This window comes from Calypte anna, chromosome 10, assembly GCF_003957555.1.
Source record: "Calypte anna isolate BGI_N300 chromosome 10, bCalAnn1_v1.p, whole genome shotgun sequence".
NCBI lineage: Eukaryota > Metazoa > Chordata > Aves > Apodiformes > Trochilidae > Calypte > Calypte anna.
Window position 1 is genome coordinate 22,578,009 of NC_044256.1, and position 19,209 is coordinate 22,597,217.

A 19,209-nucleotide genomic window follows, 5' to 3' on the forward strand; every position below is an offset into this window, starting at 1 on the left:
CTCCTGAGGCTGCTCCATCCCTGGGAGCAGGGACCTGGGCACATCCAACCCCTCCAGACACAGCTGCCCAAGCCTTAGCCAGGGGCACATGAGGAAAAGAAATGCTTGCAGGGTTTATAAACATCACAAACAGGTACCTGAGCAGCAACTACATCATTTCAGGTCAATTTGTCTCTTTGAAAAGAGGACAGGCAGGGAATAAGCAATTTGTCCCTGCCCACTACACCCTGACTGGCAAAGCCCTCCCTCTGGGCTTGGGGCAGTCTCCCAGGAGCTTTCTGGGAGCTTTCACCATCTGCAGCATCCTCTGGATCCTCAGAATTCTCTCATTCCCCACCAGTCCCAGAGCCAGGCTGCTCCTGCCTCACTGGGATGCATCCCATGCTCCTGCACCTCAAGTCCCTTCCCTGCTCAACTCCCACACTCTGCTCCCTGCCCCATCCCACGTGCTGGGAACTCCTTCTCCCACGTATGCTCAGATGATCCCAGGAAGGAGCCATCTCCCTTCCCTCTGGAGGGCTTTGTTTATCCACAGCCTGGATAAGCCAAACCAGGAGCCCCTCCTCTGGGATGCACAGCAATCCTTCTGAAGAAACAACATTTTATCAGACAAACAGAGCAGCTCCTCTTTGTTACAGCCACCTGGAACCCGAGCCACAGCCCAAGCACCTCAGTACAGAGCAGCAGCCACAGAGGCAAAAGGAATGTCAGAAGTTATTACAAAACAAGAACAAGCAGGTGACCAGAAGGCATCACATCACTTGTCCATCCTGTGCCTGCATCTCAGGTGCTGCTCTGCTCAGCTTCTCTGAAAAGTGATGGAGCAGAAGGAGAAACAAACAAACAGCTCAGCTACCAAGGGAAGATGCAGGGAACGTGATGCATGACCCCAGCTCAGAAAAACAGACACAGAGGAAGGTACCAGAGCTGTGGAGGGGGTGAACAGCCATGAACAGCTTCCCCAGGACTGGGGACACCTCTCAGAGTCACTGAGCAGTCAAGTGCAAACCAGAGAGAAGGAACCAGTGATGATCTGCATGGGAAGAGCAGAGCTGTGAGGCTGAACTCTCAGAGATGGTTATGGAGGTCAGAAGCTCAGCTGAGCTCAAAACCTCAGCTGGTTACAGCCCTCAGATGTTGTACAGCCACTGCTGCTCCAGAACAGTCACTGCACCAGGTGAGTGTCAGAAAATGGAGTGTCCACCCCACGTTCACACTGTTCTGAACCTCTCCCAAGGACACCAATAGCAGGAGCAGGTACTGGGGGGTCCTGAGCCAGCTGGACCTTGAGGGTGACTCGTTTGCCAGACTGGGCTCCAGGATGATTTCTGATTTGTTTATGATTCTTTAATTTTCTTTCCATGTCTCTCCCAGGCACAGGTGGCTGTCAATGTCACCATCCACATGCTCCAGTTCCTCAATGACTTCCAGAACAACCTTCACAGAAAAGGGTTTGGGTTGGAAGGGTCCTTTAAAGGCCACCCAGTCCAACCCCCTGCAGGGAGCAGGGACATCTCCAACCACACCAGGCTGCTCCAGGTCCCATCCAACCTGTCCTTGAGAGTTTCCAGGGATGGGCACCTGCAGCTCCTCTGGGCTCCCTGTACCAGTGCTTCACCACCCTCAGCACAAACCATTTCTTCCTTACCTTCAGTCTGAGCATCCCCTTACTTTCCAGCAGTTTCCAGCCATCAGGTCTGACATTCAGCATAAATATATAACAGCTCCCTCAGCAGCAGCACCTTTATTTACAGCTCACCTAAACCCTGCACTTTTCTGCAACAAAACTCCTCCTCCTCCTCTAAAGCAGCTCCAATAATGCCTTTAATTCATCACCTATTCCCCCTGGGAAACCTTGGTTCATGTACCAGCCTCTTACCTTTGTAGCAGTAATAAACCTTTTTCCAGCTGAATTGCTGAGAGGCCAAGGACCAAGGCAGCCCCTCCACTGCCAGCACCCAGAGAGAGCCCATCCACCTCCAGATCCATTCCTAGGGCAGTGAATCCCATACTGCAGGACAGGGGAGCTCCTCTTGGTGCTTTCACACTGCCTGCTTGGTCATTTTGTTGGATGCTTCCTATTCCTCACCTTAGGACAATCCCAGCCTGTTCATTTTCACAACCCCAAGGAGAATCAGAGATTTATTTGGGGGGGAAGGCACCTCCAGAGGTCACCCAGTCCAACCCCCCTGCAGTATCAGGGACACCCTCACCCAGATCAGGGTGCTCAGAGCCTCCTCAAGCCTCACCTTGAACATCTCCAGGGATGAGACCTCAACCCCCTCCCTGGGCACCTTGTGCCATTGTTCCATTGCCCTCAGGGTACAGAATTGTTCCTCACATCCAGTCTAAATCTGCTCTTCTCTAATTCAAAGCCATTCCCTCCTTGTCCTCTCACTCCAGGCCCTTGCACACAGTCCCTCTCCAGCCTTCCTGCAGCCCCTCAGATACTGGAAGGTCCCCATTAGGTCTCCCCAGAGCCTCCTCTTGGGTGTTCCAGACCCCTCAGCATTCCTGTAGCCCTGCTCTGGACCACTCCACCAGCTCCATGTCCTTCCTGACTGAGGGCTCCAGACCTGGATGCAGTACCCCAGGTGAGGTCTCACCAGAGTAAAGTGGCAGAATCCCCTCTGGATCTACTGGCCATGCTTCCTCTGATGAAGCCCAGGATGCCACTGGCCACTGTTGGCCCATGTCCAGCTTTTCACCCCCCCAGAACCCCCAGGTCCTTTCCTGCAGGGCTGCAGAACCTCATTCCCCAGCCTGGACTGACATGTGGAGTGTTCTGACCCAGGTGCAGGACCCTGAACTTGGTCCTGTTGAACCCCACGAGGTTCACCTGAGAAATCAGACTGCAGGACATGTCCACACTTTACTTCTTCCAACAGCCCCCAGCAGTTCCCAGAGGACAGGGAAGTCACCAGGAAAAAAAAAAAGACATCTTCTTCCCATCAATTATGTACATGAAACCAGAGGTCAAGGTTTGAGCAGCACTTCCCAGTCCAACCTGGGTTTAGGACTGACCTGACCACACACCATCTGCACTGCAGAGGAACTGAGCTCCTGGGGAAGCTCCTCTCCCAGCAGGACCATCCCAGTGACACTGCACTTCCCTCCCAGATGCCTCCAGCTATCAAATCAGAGGAACCAGCTCACCAGCCACCACCAGCACACAGAACAGAGCACAGGAGAGCACGAGGTCACTACTGAGCTCCAGGAGGAAAGGCAGAGCTGCACACATACCTTCAGCAGAAGTTACTTCAAATGTGAACTCTTCTCCACGGACAGAGAAACATTTGGGTTACAGTTCCTGGAATATACCCAGCTTCAGAAAATGACTTTCATCCAGTGTGAGTTCTTTCTCAAGCTTCCTTATCCTGGAAAATATTTTAAAAAGTTCCTGTTAACCAGAGGTAACTGAGGGCCAAAGACTTCTCTACTTTTTTTCCTAAACAAACCTCCACACAACCTTTCAGCCCAACACAGAATCTCAGCAAGACCAATGCTCTTGGCAAAGCCAAGCCCAGCACCATGGCAGACACAGCCCCTGCAGTGTCCCCCCCTCCTCTGCTGGAGCCCTGGGCAAACCTGAGCCCTCCCAGCAAGCCCAGGGCACTGGGGGGGATGTGAACAGCCCCTGATCCTGCCCAGCTCTGGGCCCAGCCTGCAGACCTCTGCCTCCTTCAAGAGCACACACAGGTTTTGTTTTCTTGACATCACTTCAAAAGCAAGCTACAGGTTGCCAAGGAAACCTCGGGGTCATTTCACTTGTTCCCAGAACAACTGCAGCAGGAACACCCCAGGGGTTCAGGCTGGGGCCCATCACAGGCAGCCAGCACCCAGCACCCAACCCAAGGACACAGAGGTTCCACTGGGGACTCCAGGAAGAGGACCCATCCTTAGGGCAAACACTCCACACGTCTGGAGCAGCTTTGCACAGCTCAGTGCAGGATGGGGAGGAGGAGGAATGCCAGGAGAAGAAGAAGGAGCTGCCCTCTCAGCAGGCATCACTTCACTGGAGGTACAAGATCCACCCACAGCTGAATTCAGCACCAGGGCCAAGCAGCAGCACACAGGATTTTATTGGGCACATCTGAAGTCTGCCAAGCAATGCCTTCCTTCCTCCTCTCCCCTGGAGATGATCCAGGGCTGGAGCTGCTCTGCCAGGAGGAGAGGCTGAGGAGCTGGGAGTGTTCAGACTCCAGGGGGACCTTGGAGCTGCCCCCCAATCCCTGAAGGGAACCTCCAGGAAGGCTGCAGAGGGACTTTTCAGAAGAGTGTCCAGGGATAGGAGAAGGGGAAATGGTTTGAAAGTGCAGGAGAAGAGGTTCAGCCTGGAGCTTAGGAAGAAGTTCTTCAGCAGGAGGGTGCTGAGACTCTGGAACAGATTGCCCAGAGAAGCTGTGGCTGCCCCCTCCCTGGAGGGGTTCAGGGCCAGGCTGGATGAGGCTCTGAGCACCCTGGGCTGGGTGACAGGGACATTTCTGCAGGAGCTGCATGGAGGGGGCTGGCAGAAAAACCAAAGAGAAGCACAGAACATTTCTGGTTGGAAAAGACCTTCAAGACCATGGAGTTCCACCATGTACCTAACCCCCCCAAGTCCAAACAAAGACTCCTGCACCCCCTCAGCACACACTGAGTTGGGAGGGAGCCATCAGCATCACCAAGTGCAGCTCCTGGCAGCCCTTGATGCTGTTTTTAACACCACATCCACACAATGAGATTCAGGAAGGACAGGAGCAAGAACACAGCTTGTTCCTTCTCAACGTGCATTCCCCAGGGGACATCTTAAGGACACAACCAAGTGACCAAGTGGCATCTCCCTGAAGTGGCTCCCCAGGACTGATGGAACCTCCTGGGACATTGTCCTGCTAACCAAGCAGTGAGCAATTCCTCTCCAGCACTGGAAACAACTGACAGCAGCCTCACTCCCCTCTCACCTTTAGCTTTTAGTTTATTCTCATCTCCATTGTTTTCCTCAATTATTTTTTAATTGAAACAGTTAATGAATGAATGTCCAGGGAAGAGTGGTAGGACAGCAGGATCTCAGATCTGCTGCATCTCAGCACAGCTGAAACAGGTTTGGGAAATGTGCTCAAGCATTTCCTGACATCCTGAACACTTCTTACATGCTGAAACTTCAGCCTCACTCTCTTCTCAGACATGTGCTGTTTTATCTGACATCCCATTTGAAACAAAGCACAATAAAGTAGTTAAAGTAACTAAGAGTTTGTTTTCTACCTCCTCTCCTAATTTTAATTTTTTTGCTAATTTCACTGCATGCTCCCCAGCTCCAGCCCCAGACATGTTAAATACTTAGCATGGTGGTTTAGGGTAGGGCTTTGGACACAGGTGTGTGATGAGAGGATGGGGGAAGTGATTTCCAACTTGAGGAGGGGAGATTTAGGTTGGATTATCAGGAAGAAAAAATTTTCCTGTGAGGGTGCTGAGCCCCTGGGTGCCCAGGATGCCCCCAGAAGCTGTGGCTGCCCCATCCCTGGAGGTGTTGAAGGGGTTGGATGGAATCAGAGGAGCTGTGAGGTCCCTTCCAACCCAAACCAGTCTGTATACCCATGCAGAAGTTCACTCTGGAAGTCAGAGCATGCCCTGGAGCCTGCTGCCAAAACCCAAGTGCCTCATTTCTAAGAGGAGAAATCATCCACCTCAGCAGGACAATGAGCAGCTCCAGTGATTTCCTGAAATAGGGCAGAGAGAATAAACCCAGCAGATAAACATCTCCCCTCTACTCAGACTTCAGAGGAGACATAATCCAAGTCATGAATTCTCCAGCACACCCAGAGCACACTCACAGCAGGAGCCTGAGCTGACAGGCACCAGCAAGTTCTTTTTAAAAGGCTTTTTAAAGACAGCAGCATCCCAAGGTTTCACACTGAAATAACTCAGGGTGTGTGGCTTCAGAAAAGTGGAACCACCCCACATCTCACCCTCACCTCCAGGAGAGCCACATCCCTCCAGAGAAACCCCCAGCCCAGGGGTTTCCCACAGCTTTGCCACTGGGAGAGATACAGAATGAGGTGAAATTCAAGTCTGAGTCTTGGGAAATGAGATGTTGGTGGCTGTGCTGGGCTGCTCCTCTTCCTCAGCCCCAACACCCTGGGGAAGGTGACTGTGAGAGCTCACTGCTAAGGCAAGAGGAACCTGATGCTGCTGCCAGGCTGAGGAGCTCACTGCCAGGCAGGAAAGCTGCTTGGTAAACGAGAACCCTGGAGTCAGACAGTCATGGAACTGTTTCAGCTGGGAAAGACCTTTGAGATCACCAAGTCCAACCACTGACCCAGGTCCCTCAGCACCAGAACTGTCATGCTGCACAGCTGTCACACATGTCCCACAGCTGCCACGCATGTCCCACAGCTGCCACACATCCCACAGGTGCCACACATGTCCCACAGCTGTCACGCATGTCCCACAGCTGCCATGCATGTCCCACAGCTGCCATGCATGTCCCACAGGTGCCACACATGTCCCACAGCTGTCACACATGCCCCACGGCTGTCACACATGTCCACAGGTTTCACGCATGTCCCACAGCTGCCACAGGTGCAATCATATCCCACATCTGTAATGCTGCACAGCTTCCATGCATGTCCCACAGCTGTCACACATGTCCCACAGGTGCCACGCATGTCCCACAGCTGTCACATGTCCCACAGCTGCCACGCACGTCCCACGCATGTCCCACAGGTGCCACGCATGTCCCACGGCTGTCACACATGTCCCACAGGTGCCACGCATGTCCCACAGGTGTCACGCACGTCCCACAGGTGTCATGCTGCATCGTGCAATCATATCCCACATCTGTAATACTGCACAGCTGCCACATGTCCCACAGGTGCCACGCATGTCCCACAGGTGTCACACGTCCCACAGGTGTCACACGTCCCACAGGTGCCACGCACGTTCCACAGGTGCCACGCACGTCCCACAGGTGTCATGCTGTATGGCTGCAATCATAGCCCACATCTGTAATACTGCACAGCTGCCACACGTCCCACAGGTGCCACACATGTCCCACAGGTGCCACACACGTCCCACAGGTGCCACGCATGTCCCACAGGTGCCACGCATGTCCCACAGCTGTCACACACATCCCACAGGTGCCAGCAATGTCCCACAGGTGCCACGCACGTCCCACAGGTGCCAGCAATGTCCCACAGGTGCCACGCACGTCCCACAGGTGCCAGCAATGTCCCACAGGTGCCATGCACGTCCCACAGGTGCCGTGCTGCAGAGTTGTGGTGTGGGTGGCTCAGGAAGCTCTGGGCAGCTCCGAGGTGGCACAGGGAGGAGGAATCTCTGTGCAAGACCCAAGAGAAGTCCCAGGGTGCAGAGAGCAGGGAGGAGAGGGGCTCGTGGGGGGGTCCTGTTCTTCTGAGTTAACTGTGTTTGACATACAAAGCTTTTTACAGGTGCCCCAGAGAGGACACAACCAGACCCAGGCTGACAAATCCTTGTGCTCTCCTGCATCCCCAGCTCCAGGCTCAGCTGCAGGAGAGCCCCAGCACCACCCCAGGGAGCTTCCTTTCCTCCAAGGGCAAAGTCCCACTTGGCATCCCCAGCTCTGCCATCCTTAAGCACCCTCACTGAGCAGGGTGTGAAGCTGGGGGACAAATCCCCTGCTCAGTGTCACTTCAGGACTCCCAGCCTCAAAGCTCTCACCAGCCAAACCTCTCCAATAGTCCTGAGAACCATCAAGGCAGAAAGAAGCCCCAAACTGAACCACTTCCACTTCAGGGAAGAATGTTGGCAAAACACCCAAGTAACTGGTCTGAAGTGTAGTGTGAGCAAAATGTAAAGGAATTCAGGAGACTGCTGAGTTACTGCTCCTCTCAGCAGACAGCACTTGTTTCCAAATATCCAAAATAACTAAAAATAGCCATGCCTCTCTCATGCTTCCAGGCAGATTACCTCAAAAATGCAAAACAAAATGTCAAGAGTGAAAGTCCAGTTTGAGTACAGCTTGGTTTGAAGTCACTATGGAACTAAAGCCCACTGGAGCTTTTCCATACCCTTTCCTTTCAAACCCCTGCACTCCCATCTTCCCCACCACTGCTCTGTGCACTCCCTCAGACTCCAGGTTTTGAGAGCTATTCCACAGCCTTTTTACTGAATCCACCCAGAAAACTATGAAAAGCTCATCAGCAAGCAGTCAAATCCACCACAGAACGCCCCACATTGCCTTTGGAGGAGCATTTAGGTTTCAGCAAGTCATTAAAAAAGTGTTAAATATATCCCAGCTTCTCAACTACCTCCTGAGCCCCTCTCAGAAACCCAGCTACCTACTGAGCCCCCCTTTCTTTTTACACTTGAAAAAGAGACTTTCTGAAGGATCAATGGTTTGGGTTGAAGGGATCCTGAAAATCATCAAATTCCAAACCCCTGCCATGGGCAGGGACCCCTCCCCCAGCCCAGGGGGCTCCAAGCCCCATCCAACCTTCAACCCCTCCAGGGATGGGGCAGCCACAGCTTCTGGGGGCAACCTGGGCACCCAGGGGCTCAGCACCCTCACCCCAAACAATTTCTCCCTAAGTCCCTCTCCAAGAAACAGAATCCTGGAATGGGTTGGGTTGGAAGAGAACTGAAAGCTCAGCTCATTCCAACCCCCCTGCCATGGTCAGGGACCCCTCCCCCAGCCCAGGGGGCTCCAACCTGACCTGAGACATCCCCACCAGCCACAGCTTCCCCAGGAAACCTCTCCCAGGCTCTCCCCACCCTCATTTCTCCCCAAGATCTCCTCTCCATCTCCCCTCTCCCAGCTCCAAACCCTTCCCCCTCAGAGGGTCCCATCCCTCCAGGCCCTTGTCCCAAGTCCCTCCCCAGCTTTCCTGGAGCCCCTTCAGGCCCTGGGAGCTGCTCTGAGCTCTCCCCATTGCATCCCCACCTCTCTCAGGTGAGGGTCTCACCTCCATCTCCCCTCTGTCACTTTACAGCCATTCCCCTGTCTCTATCCCTTGATGCACAACCTAGCACACATCCCTGGGCTTTTCCTGTACAACCACCAGAGGTGGCAGGGCTGTCCCTAAACACCCCCCCAGCTCTGGTCCTAACCCAGGTGGGCACCTCCAGCCCTGCATCCCCCCAGCTGTGCCCCTCTCCCCGGGCTCCCTAGGGCTGTACCAGGGCTCCAGTCCTCAGCACCAAGGTCCCAGTGCCACTGCTGGGGCAGGGGATGCTGAGCCAGCCCAGGGAGAACTCAGACTGAACCAGACCTGCAGCAAAGACACTGCAGAGCTCAGGTCCTGTGCTTAAAAAAAAGCAAGATACTAAAAAGAAAGCAGACATGAGGAAGGTGCTGGTGGCAGAGAGCTCTCTCTCTCCTTGGTCTCCTCCTGCTCTGGTCCCTGCTGCCACGGGAGAAGCAGAGACCCAGGGAAGCTCCAAGGGACCCAGAGCTGGGACTCAGCTGCCCCACAGGCACCACGGCTGGGAAAGGAGGTTCCCTGAAAAGGCAGGAGAAGAAAATAGTGAGGGGGATGAGAATTCCTAGATAAGGCAGGGAGACACCTCCTGCCTTCCCCAGGTGTCCCTGCAGCACCTCACTGCAGGCAGCAGCAGCACTGAAGAGTGAAGAAAAAAAAGGGTGTGCATGGTTTGATAACACTAGATAAAAAGCAGCTGTTTTGGAGGGAATTTAAAGCCTTCCCACTGCCTTAGTTACCTTCATATGCTTGATCAGAAATACCAAGCAAGATTAAGTAAATTCAGCTTTTGATATAAGCTGTGGCATTAGTAAAGGCTTCACTAATGAAGTCAGAACTTTAGTTTCCCAAACTCTGCAGGGATTTCCATGGCAATCAGACAGCTAAACAAAGCAACAGGTAACTTACACAGGAGAGGTAACAGCCACAAACAATCCTCTCATCAGCTTTATCTCCACTTGCATACATTTTGGAATTCCTTCACCACTTCCCACCTACCTTAGGAGTGGTCACAAAAAGAATCAGCATAACCCAAAGGAAAAACCCCAAACCAGTACAAGGAGTCATTCTCTCCACCCTGCACTGTCAGACTTGCAGCAGGTTTCTGAAGCTGGGCTTTTCTGAGGCCTTCAACCATTTCCTATCCTTACATCTGTCAAGATAACCCTGCCAGGAATTCAGGGATAAGAGGGTGTAGCAGCTATAGAACTGCCAAGGAGAAGAAAAAGCTTGATAATTATTTCCAAAAGATGGGTGAAAAATCAGAATACTTTTTCTGTCTTCTAGAAAGCTGCCAGCAGAGCTCCCTTCACCAAGGAGGACATTTGTCCTTAGGTTTCCAAGGTGCTGCTGTCAGCTCAAGCTGTGGTCTCACTCCTTGTGTGCTGGTTTCTCACTTGGGAATCAGTTCACAGGCAGTCAGGAAAAGCCTCCCTGGCTTTCAGTGCTGTGCTGAGCAGGGGTACCACTCATCCTCAGCCAGAGCTGCCAAGTGAAGACAAATGCCAAAGGACTGAGATTATTTCTGCAGATATTCTACACCAACTTCAGGCCATAAACCCTGCACCCTCCTACCAACCTCCACACAGCCCCAAGACCATCTCAGATCATGATTGGGCTTTTCTGCTTCCTCATTTCCCAACAAAAAAACTCATGTAAAAAATAGTAGTTTTTTTTAAATCCATCCCCAACTCTTCTGAGACTCCAAGGAGGTAAATGTCCCCATAGTCACTGGTTCTAGGAGTAAACAAATACAACAGCTCACAGAAATGGTCACTGTACAGTTCCTGGAGACTTCTGGCACTTATTAGCACACACGTGGTGCTGGTTTTTCAGAGGCTGTGAGCACAGTCACAGGAGATGTTCCTCCAACTTCCATTGCCACTTCATTTTCAGAAGAGAATTTGGCTCCCCACCCATTTTCAGAGCACATGAGATTTTGATAAAAATTGCTGAAATTAAAAATAAAAACAAAACCCAAAACCAAACAACCACAAGAACCAAGAGACAAGTTATTTGCTGACAAAAACCTCTTTTAATGATGTATGCTTTGAGCAGAGGGCTCAGTCTCACCGAAGGAGCAATGCTCTCCTTGCTGCATCCCCAGAACCCCACGGAGTTTGGGCAGAGATGGGACAAGGCCCCTTCCACCTTCCTGACCTTCTGCAGGTGCAAACTGACAGCTCTGGATCACAGGGGCTGCACCTCTCCCAGGCTGCAATAAATCCCCTGGCACCCCCTCTCCATCTGCTTGGGGTTTAAGGCAGAGCCCTCGGGGTCACTGCAGGATCCAGAGATTCCACGGAACTGTCTGGAGTCCAAGCCCTTCACCCACACACCAGTCCAACCTGAGACTAATGCTTGGGTGTTATTCCTTCCAACACTGCAGGTATGGCCACTCTTATCTCAAGGGATTAGGGAACATTTCCCTTTCTCCAGTCTCCCCAGAAAGCATTTCCCATCCCAACTGAAGAGCAGCAGCTTGCTCCTCTCTACCCCAGTGCTCAGCTCCTTTCCCAACCTCTGACACACACCCACCATCACTTCACATCCTCTATAAATTCAGGTTCAGAGCCACTGAGAATTTATTTTCCTCTCCATCTGGGCATTTGCAAAATGATATGCAAATCATGAGATGCAGGAACTGATGCTGGTAATTATAGAAGTAACCCAGAGCAGTTGCTATTTTAAAACTTCTTGTTGGGCCAGCACTGTCAATGTGTTTCACAGGAGCTGACCCATCCAGAGAACAGACAGAGCTTGCACAAAATCCTCTCAAAACTGTTCAGGACAACTCAGGACGAGTGTGAAGTCACAGTGGGTTCTTGAGACACGAGAGGAAAGTCCAGAGAAGGCCCAAGCACAAGGCCAGGCCCAAGCAGCTACCTGCAAGCCAGCTGAAGATGACCCAGTGCAGTTATTTATGGTAATAAACTGCCCAAAGGCACCAGGGCTGGGGCTGGGATGGAACCAAGGCCACTGTTCTGCTGCCAAATGTGCTGGGAAGAAGCTGGAGTCTGAGACAAACCAGCTGCAGCAGTCTGGAAGTCCCCAAAACCCCATCCTGCCCTCTCCTCCCCATCACCAACCACCCCAGCAGTGTCTGCCCAGGCAGGGCCAGACCCATTTCCACCTATTTTTCTCCCACTGCTCTTCCATGCCCCCAAGCTGACACCCAAGTCAGTACCTCCAAGTTCAGCACACACCACCTCACTGCAGCCCCACAAGAATTCACATGTTCAGCACTTGTAGCAGAGAGGTCTTCCCAAGAAATGTGGGTTCTCAAGATTTTCTGACTGCACAACTCAGTTTCCTAGAATCACAGAATTAATAAGGTTGGAGAAGGCCTCTAAGATCAAGTCCAACCATCAACCCAACCTCCCACGCCCATGAAACAGGTCCCAAAGTGCCACATTCTTCCTACACCTCCAGGGATTGGGACGTCCCACTGCCCTGGGCCAACACCAGATCACCCTCTCAGTACAGAAACTGTTCCTAAGCTGGGCCCAACTTTCCAGAAGGGTGAAGTGAACAACCTCCCAACTTCACCACTCACTTTAATGTCTCACATTACAAAGCCTGCAGACACATCTGAAACTTCCTCCTGGGAATGCTGCAGCAAGGAGACAGAAACCCATCAGACTCAGTCCACATCACTAAAGGCACCCCTGGGAATTCTTCTTCTTTCTTCAAGCTCTTCTAGAAAACCCTCAGTCTGTATATTCTGTTCTGAACAAAAACTGATTTAAACTCAACCAAGAAATAAACCCCCAGCTGAGCTGTACCTGCACTTCAGTAAAATCATCAAAGCCCCTGTGGGTTCAGTGCTGAGCACTTCAGTCACTGGGCTGCAGAGCTGCCCCAGCACCCAGGTTCCTGCTCCTTAGAGAGACCAAAGGAGATTCAGGGAAAATCACAGCAAACCCCAAAGTGCAGTCACTAGCTCACAGCACTACAGCTGGCAAGGAAAAGCAAGCAGATAAACATCTTCTTAAAAAGATTTTCAGTCTTAGTTTTAACATATAAAACCCACACTGAATTAGAAACCAACTCCTGTTTGTATTCTGCAGTGCTAAAACCCAATCCTGCTGAACACTTCAGGTGCACAGCTCTGCACAGGCCATGGGGAGAGGGGTGTGGAGGGACTAAAACTGTCATACACCAGGAAAAAAAATTAAATCACTGACAACATGAGCTGGCAGCCCAGAACCAACCCATGTCCTGGGCTGCATCCCAGCAGTGTGAGCAGCAGGGCAAGGAGGGGATTGTCCCCTCTGCTCTGCTCTGCTCTGGGGAGCCCCCCCTGGGGTAAAGCTGTGTCCAGCTCTGGGGTCCCCATCAGCAGAAGGACACGGAGCTGTTGGAGCCAGTGCAGAGGAGGCCCTGGAGCTGCTGGGAGGGCTGGAGCAGCTCTGCTCTGGAGCCAGGCTGAGAGAGTTGGGGGTGTTGAGGCTGGAGAAGAGAAGGCTGCAATGGGGAGACCTTAGAGCACCTTCCAGTGCCTGAAGGGGCTCCAGGAAAGCTGGGGAGGGACTTGGGACAAGGGCCTGGAGGGATGGGACCCTGCGAGGGGGAAGGGTTTGCAGCTGGGAGAGGGGAGATGGAGAGGAGATCTTGGGCAGGCAGGGAGGGAGGGAGGGAGAAATGGTTTGGGGTGAGGGTGCTGAGCTTTAGAACCAGGTTGCCCAGGAAAAGAGTCTCTGCCCCATCCCTGGCAGTGTTCAAAGCCAGGTTGGATGGGGCTTGGAGCAATCTGGGAGGGAGGTGTCCCTGCCCATGGCAGGGGGGTTGGAATGAGCTGAGCTTTCAGTTCTCTTCCAACCCAACCCATTCCAGGATTCTGTTTCTTGGGGAGGGAGGGAGGGAGAAATTCTTTGGGGTGAGGGTGCTGAGCCCCTGGGTGCCCAGGTTGCCCCCAGAAGCTGTGGCTGCCCCATCCCTGGAGGGGTTGAAGGTTGGATGGGGCTTGGAGCCCCCTGGGCTGGGGGAGGGGTCCCTGGATTGTCCCCTTGGGACTGGAGGAGCTTTAAGGTCCCCTCCAACCCAAACCCTTCCAGGATTCCATGCTCATTAAGTCAAGGAGCATTAATTAGGGTTCCCTCATCCCTGGAAGCTTTCATGGACCCCTTGGATGGGTTTGGAGCCCCCTGGGCTGGGGGAGGGGTCCCTGCCCATGGCAGGGGTGGAATCAGAGGAGCTTTAAGGTCTCTTCCAGCTCAAACCAGTCTGGGATTCCCTGAGGTGCACTCACACCCAGAACTGGGACCACACTCTTGGTTTTCACTCTTCCCCAGAAGCACCACACTGGCAGAGCACAGCACACACTCATTTAACAACCCAATCTGCAGGGAAAGGACACAAAGCTCACTGGCACCCCAGGAGCTGAGAGCACTGCCTGGAACAGAACTTCCAGGTACTGCTGCAATGAAATGCTGTGAATGGGATTCCTTTAGGAGAAAGCAAAAACCCACACCATGCTGCTTCCACCTCTACAATCCCATCCCTGTTAAACCCTCCCTTCGTTTTGCTTCTAAAAACTTACCAGAAAGATGCAAGATGTAATGCAGTACATGTGATGTTTCTATACAAGTCTCTTAGGATGCCACCTGAACTGAGTCCCATGTAAGACACAGAGTACTGAAACCAGAAAAAACCCATAAAAATACACCCAGAAATCCTGTTGGAAATGGGGGGAATGGAGAGAGAGAACCTTTCCACAAGTGTTACTTTTAGGGTCTCTCATCTGTCTGATCCTGTCCCAGAGCAGTGTAAGTGCAGGCAGGGCTCCTGCTGCTCACTGCCACTTAGAATCATAGAATCCTAGAATTGGCTGGGTTGGAAGGGACCTCAGAGATCGAGTCCAACCCTTTTACCACCGTTTCAGTTGCTAGACCATGGCACTGAGTGCCACATCCAGGCTCTTTTGAAATATCTCCAGACACGGAGAATCCACTACTTCCCTGGGCAGCCCATTCCAATGCCTGATCACTCTCACCATAAAGAAATTCTTTCTAATATCTAACCTAAATTTCCCCTGGCACAACTTGAGACCCTGCCCTCTTGTCTTGTTGAAAGTCGTCTGGCAAAAGAGCCCAACATCCACCCGGTTACAACCTCCTTTCAGGGAGTTGCAGAGAGTGATGAGGTCTCCCCTGAGCCTCCTCTTCTCCAGCCTCAACACCCCCAGCTCCCTCAGCCTCTCCTCACAGGATCTGTGCTCCAGTCCCTTCACCAGCCCAGTTGCCTCCTTTGGACCTGCTCCAGCACCTCAATCTCCTTCCTGAGGGGCTGAGGGGCCCAGAACTGGACACAGGACTCAAGCTGTGGCCTCCCCAGAGCTGAGCACAGGGGCAGAATCCCTTCCCTGGACCTGCTGGCCACGCTGTTCCTGAGCCAGCCCAGGATGCCATTGGCCTTCTTGGCCACCTGGGCACACTGCTGGCTCATGGTCACCTTCCTGTCAATCCAGACTCCCAGGTCCCTTTCTGCCACTCTGTGCCCAGCCTGGAGCTCCCCATGGGGTTGTTGTGGCCAAAGTGCAGGACCCGGCACTTGGAATGTTGAACCTCATCCCATTGGAATCACAGCTTCTGGGGTTTTTTAAAAAGGGAGCTCCCCAGTTCTGCAGATTCCTGTTCCCACAGCGTTTGCACTGAAATTCTACTTGCATAACAAGAGCTCTGAGAACATTTCTTCTTCGTACCACAGGAGAAACAAATTTGCAGAGTAAATGGAAAAAGTGTCTGGTTCCAAACCCTCCAAGGCTTTGGCACTCTGCTGCTGACAAGCAGCACGCTCCTAGGCCTCCAGTCCATGGGAAGCTGGGAGGAAAACGGGGCAAAAAAACCACTGTGAAGTTGTTTGGTACCTGTCAGGAGCTCCTGGCCAACCAGCCAGAAGAAACGTGTCTGGTGAGCTTCAACATAACATGTTTTGCACCAAAAAAAGGCTACAGATCTCCTGGGCACTCTTCCACAGGAGCCCAGCTTGCCAGAAGCAATCAGCAATAACTCCATTTTACCAACTGAAAAGATGCTTGGTCTCACTTCTGCTTCATCCCATTCTTTTATGATGATTTATTTTTAAAAGCCTTTCTCAGCTGAAAGAGAAGAGTGCACGAACATCACCACAGAACAGCTCCAAAGAGGAGAAACTGTCCAGGGACCAGGAAGTCTCTCTTGCTAAAACGATTTCCATATTACCCAAATGGGGTTTTTTGGGTTAAAGGAAAGAGGGGGGTGCAGGGGGAGGACAAAAGGGAGACTGGGGGAGACTCTGTTTTATTTGCAGCAGCAACTGGGCCAGTCCCATGGCAGCAAGCAGAAGGTGAGGGTTCTGTGCTTGCCCAGCTTGTACAGAAACTCCCCTGTTTTTCCTTGCACACTGACAGCTTTCTTCAGGGCTCTTTTCCAGCAGTATTTTAAACCACGTTCTCCTGGCTGGAAGCAAGTTTCATTCAGAAATCTTTGTAAAATCCCAGAGATCAATTTCAAATGATCTTAGGGCAGTCCCTGGAGAGCCAGAGCTGCCCCATCTGCAGAGCTCAGGAGGTGCTGAGCCCAGACCTCACCCAACACCAGAACATCCCCCTCCTCACCCCACAGAGACCACCCCCCCTCTGCTGAAACATCCAACACCACCCCTGAGGAAGGGGATGTCGATGAGAAGATGCTCCTGGTGAAGCAGCTCTCCTCAACACTCTCATTTTCCTCTCTGACACTCAGGTCAGGGTATGTTCAGATGGAAAACTCCAGATTTCCCCTTTTCTGGGAAGAGCATTTCCCACCTGAGGCAGCTAAAACGAAACTCAGCAAGCACAGGACTCCCACAGAACCAGCCTATTAAGGGTGGTCCAAAACTGGACCTGATACTCATTTAACTGTCAACCCTTAGCACAGCTAAAGCCAACTCTGCAAAAACCAGGAAATAAAAACAAAACCACCACCAACCACCCTGCCACAGGGACCAACATCTCCAGAGCTGGCACCTCCCTGCCAGGGACACACCAGAAGGATGGTTCAGAACATTGGAACAAAGAGGTTTGAGTAAACCATAGAATCATGGAATGGTTTGGATTGGAAGGGACCTTTAAAGGCCATTTAATCCTCCCCCTGCCATGGGCAGGGACCCCTCCCCCAGCCCAGGGGGCTCCAAGCCCCATCCAACCTTCAACCCCTCCAGGGATGGGGCAGCCACAGCTTCTGGGGGCAACCTGGGCACCCAGGGGCTCAGCACCCTCACCCCAAACAATTTCTGCCCCATGTCCAACCTAAATCTCCTCTCTCCCAGCTCAAAGCCATTGAAGAGCAACGGCATCATTCTGGGGGCTGTGGTGTGTCCCACAGAACTGGGGGTGAGGGCTGTGTGACCCTGGGCTGGTGACACCAGCTCCCAGAGCACCCTCAGAGACCACACACCTACACCCAGAAGCACCCCAGACCCCTGCCTCAAACCACAACCCTGGGATGGGGTCAGGGCTTCTCTGAGAACCCAGCCCCCAGCCCCCCCTCACCTGCAGCACTGCAGAGCAGCTTCCTACCAACCCAGCAGAGCTGTGCACAGCACCTTGCAGTTCAGCAGCTCCCACCCTGAGGGGCTGAGCCAGCAGTTTCCTCTGACAGCCCCAGGTTCATCTCTGGAGATCACCCAGTCCAACCCACAGCTTTTCCCAGCAGGGTCAGCTGGGGCTGGCTGCCCAGGTCCATGCAGGTTGGGAGTATCTCTAAGGATGGAGACTCCACCAGCTCCCTGGGCAGCCTGAGCCTCCCATGACTCTCACAGTAATAACGAGGTTGGTTGGTTTGGTTTTTATTCAGTTTACTGTATTTCAGATGTTGTGATCCCCCTGAACCACCTCCTCTCTCCAGCATCAACAGCCCCAGCTCTCCTCACGTGGCAAATGTTCCAATTTATTCCTTAATCAACCTTGTGGCTGTTTGCAGGGCTCTCTCCTCTACATCCACGTCTCTCTTGTCCTGCAGAGCTCAGCACTGGACCTGTAATGGGAAGGATCCATCCCCCTTGAAGGGGCTGGGGAATGGTGCTGCCTCCTGGCCAGCCTTACCTCCACCAAGATCCCAAGGTCATCCCCTATGGAGCTGCTTTCCAGCTGCTCAGCCCCAGCACGTCCTGGCACAGGGGTTATCCCTCCCCAGACACAGGGTTTGGCATTTCCCTTGGCTGCATTTCATGGGACTGCTCCAGGCCCTTCCCCATCCTGCTGAGCACCCCTGCCCTGACACCCTGACCTGACCCTGCTCCACTCCTGTGTCCCACAGGGCACCAGAAGGGTGTCCAGCAGATCCAGGGAGCTTCTCCTCCTCCTCCTCCTCCTCTGCTCTGCCCTGGGGAGAGCAGCCCTGGAATCCTGGATCCAGTCTGGGGCTCCCCAGTTGAGGAGAGACTGGGATCTACTGGAGAGAGGCCAAGGGAGAGCTGGGGGGGTGAGGAAGGGACTTGAGCATCTCTGCTGGGAAGAAAGAGTGAGAGGCCTGGGGGTGTTGAGGCTGGAGAAGAGAAGGCTGAGAGGAGATCTGCTGAATGTCCATCAGTAGCTGAGGGGTGGGGGGCAAGAGGAAGGGGACAATCTCTGTTCAGGGGTGCCCAGGCCAAGGAAGAATGGGTTGGAGCTGGAACAGGGGAAGTTCCAGCTCAACACGAGGAGAAACTTCTGCCTGTGAGGCTGAGGGAGCCCTGGCCCAGGCTGCCCAGAGAGGTGCTGCAGTCTCCTTCTCTGGAGCCTTTCCAACCCCCCTGGCTGTGTTCCTGTGTGGGCTGCCCTGGGGGGGGATCCTGCTGGGGCAGGGGGGTGTCCCTGGGGCATCTTCAGAGCTCCCTTCCCATTCCTGACACTCGGTGATCCCAGAAGTGTTTATTTTCACCCTTTCAGAGGACAACCTGTCACCTCTCAAGGGACAGGTCCCATCATCCCACAAGGGATGCCCACAGCAGCACCCTCACAGTGCATTTAAAATCCAAAAGAAGCAAAGAGCTGTTACTGAGCCTGCTCAAAACAACTGAAAACCACACTCCAGACATCCTCACAGTCTCTTTGAAACAATTCTTTCTCCAGCTCATACCAACCACCAGCTGTTGTGTTTCAAGGGATTTTAACCTGGGCAGACTGATGGAAATCCTGATGTTTTAACCCACACTCCCCAGAGCACGGATCAGATGTCAGCATCTCCTGACTGCATTTGAATGCCCCAACTTCTCTCCTGCTGCTGAGCCCTGAGCTCTCCCAGCACTCAGCTCTTCCTTTTCCATCTGCTGA

The 19,209-nt window shown here is 52.9% G+C and overlaps 1 protein-coding gene across 1 annotated transcript in view; it reads right to left on the reverse strand.

Moving 5' to 3' along the window:
* LOC103537551 (serine/threonine-protein phosphatase 6 regulatory subunit 2) overlaps positions 1-18,883 on the reverse strand; it is an 82,528-nt gene extending 63,645 nt beyond the window's left edge. The window contains 2 exon segments of the mRNA XM_030456691.1: positions 3,244-3,377; positions 18,841-18,883. The gene's annotated coding sequence lies outside the window, so the exon portion shown is untranslated.
* Between the last annotated feature and the right edge of the window lie 326 nt (positions 18,884-19,209).